Below are 2,684 nucleotides of genomic sequence, written 5' to 3' on the forward strand. Positions count from 1 at the left end.
TCTTAAGAGGATGATCAGACAATGCTCTTCGTAGCTGGAGAAGCCTCGCCCAAGCTTGAGGGCGATTTTGTTCTTCAATTTGCACAAAGCTAAATATTTCTTGTAAAGCAACTTTTTTCTTATGAGTAGGAAAATATTTTTCACAGAAGTAACATATCATATCCTCGGGGCTACGCACACAACTAGGACCAAGGGTGAGGAACCATTCCTTAGCCTCGCCTTTTAGCGAAAAAGGAAAAAAGGCTTAAGGACATAATAGTAGCGCATCTTTTCCTCATGAGTAAACAATGTGGCAATATCATTCAGTTAAGTGAGATGTCCAACAACAGTTTCAGTTTCATAACCATGGAAAGGATCCGATTCTACTATAGGCATTAACTCAGGGTCTATAGAGAATTCATAATCTTATCACTAACAAATATTGGAGAAGTAGCAAATTTAAGATCATGTTTCATTTTCCCCATCATAGATTTTTCTCCCGGTTTGCATAGTAGTTTCTTCAAATCGTCTTTATCAATCAAGCAAGAAAGTGACTAGCTATCTCCCCAACCATAACATTACCCTCATGTACATCAGGCAATTCATATCTATTGAGAGAGCGAGGTGTAATAGGTAATTTAAAATCTTCATGAGTTTTAGCATTTTGAAGTTCTTTAGCTTTGGCAATATGAGCATCAAGTAATTAATTCACTGGCACCGTTTTAGTCTCATAAAATATAACAGTAGTATCATCATTAATTTAGAAGTGGAATCATCAAGTTTGTGGGCATATCAGAACAAGCAACAGGCGGTGGTGTTATAAGCTGATTCAAAACAGTACATGAATCAAAAGCAGAGCTACATGTTAGTTCCTTGCGTCCCCTCATCTTAGAGGGTATCATCTTAGTTCGAGTATCTCTCAGATTCTTCATAGTAGCAAGAGGATATCCTCAAGTGAACACAATAAATATAGTTATGCTCCCCGATAACGGCGCGAGAAAAAGGTCTTGATAACACACAAGCATAGGGGATCGCAACAGTCTTCGCGGGTAGTATTACACCCTGACTTATTGATTTGACACAAGGGGAGACAAAGAATATTTATCGACCTTAGGACATGATTTGTGAATTCAACCACACCTCTGGTATCTCCCTACAGCAAAGATTTCGTAGCACGACAAGTTATAGTAGTAACACTAACACTGATAGCGGCAATTTTGTAGCAGTTGTGATAGTAGTAGCAGCAGTAGTAACTTTAGCAAGATTCGGTATGTGAAAAGCATAAACATGTGGATTGGTGATGGATAATGATTTAGATTACATCAATCATGTAACAGTTATACACTAGAGCGACATGGAAGTAGCTCCAATTTATCAATGTAACGTATGCATGTGTTTCGTATATAGTCATACGTGCTTGCAATAAGAACCTGTATAACATCTTTTGTCCTACCCTCCTGTGGTAGCAGTGTCCTAATGGAAACTAACGGATATTAAGGACTCCTTTTAATAGAGATCCATAATAAAGCATTAACACATGGTGAATACGTGAACTCCTCAAACTACGATAATGACCAGAAAGAATCTCAATTATTGTCACCTTGGGGATGCGGATCATAACACGTGATAGGTGCATAAAACTTGCAAGATAGGATCTAAACACTTTCGTATTCAAAGAAATCATAATAGGTTCCGATCAAAAATCATGGCACTCGGGCCATAGTGACAAGCATTAAGTATAGCAAAGTCATAGCAGCATCAATCTTAGAAAATAGTGGATACTAGGGATAAAGCCCTATCAAATTAACTTGATTACATGATCAATCCCATCCAATCGCATCACCGTCCAGCAATCCTACAAAGTAATTACTCACTACCGATGGTGAGCATCATGAAATTGTTGATGGAGAAAGGTTGGTGATGATGACGACGATGAATCCCCCTCTCCGGAGCCCCAAACGGACTCCAGACCAGCCCTCCCGAGGAAGAACAGGAGGTGGCGGCGACTCCGTCTCGTAAAACACAATGAAATCTGCTCTCCTCTTTTTGTTGATATTGTGAATTTGTAGGATTGGAATTAGGATCAGGGGAGCCATGTGGGCCCTACAAGTTTTGGACCACACACAGCCCCCCTTCGGTGGTTCTTCACTCCATAATTTTTCATATATTCTAGAAATAATTCACTAAATTTTTTGTACAATTCCGAGAACTTTTATTTCTAAGCAAAAATAACATCATGGCACTTCTACTTAAAACAGCGTCAGTCCTGGGTTAGTTTCATTCAAATCATGCAAATTAGAGTCCAAAACTAGAGCAAAAGTGTTTGGAAGAGTAGATGCCTTTGAGACGTATCAGGCTTCCTGACAACAGCCCAACGCTCACGGATGATCCTCTCCGCTTCACCAAGGAGTCGATTGCCGATGGTGGCAACGATGACCTCATAGGCCATGACGAACTCCTCATTTGCCAAGGAGCTAGCCGCCGATGAGGATGACGACCCCGTAGTTTGAGGGCGCCATCGCAATGAACCACCAGAGCCCGTTCCATCGCCGCCGCCTGCAGGTGTCAAGGACCATGACTTGCATGTCTCTGGAGCTATGGAGGAAGATGGGGGATGGGGACGAGGACATGTAGAGAAATGTGGTGAGTGCAATGTGGACGGCACCAGAGCATAGTGAATTGTGGACGACTCTGAATTGTGAAAG

The sequence above is a fragment of the Hordeum vulgare genome, chromosome 1H, assembly GCF_904849725.1.
Source record: "Hordeum vulgare subsp. vulgare chromosome 1H, MorexV3_pseudomolecules_assembly, whole genome shotgun sequence".
Classification (NCBI taxonomy): Eukaryota; Viridiplantae; Streptophyta; class Magnoliopsida; order Poales; family Poaceae; genus Hordeum; species Hordeum vulgare.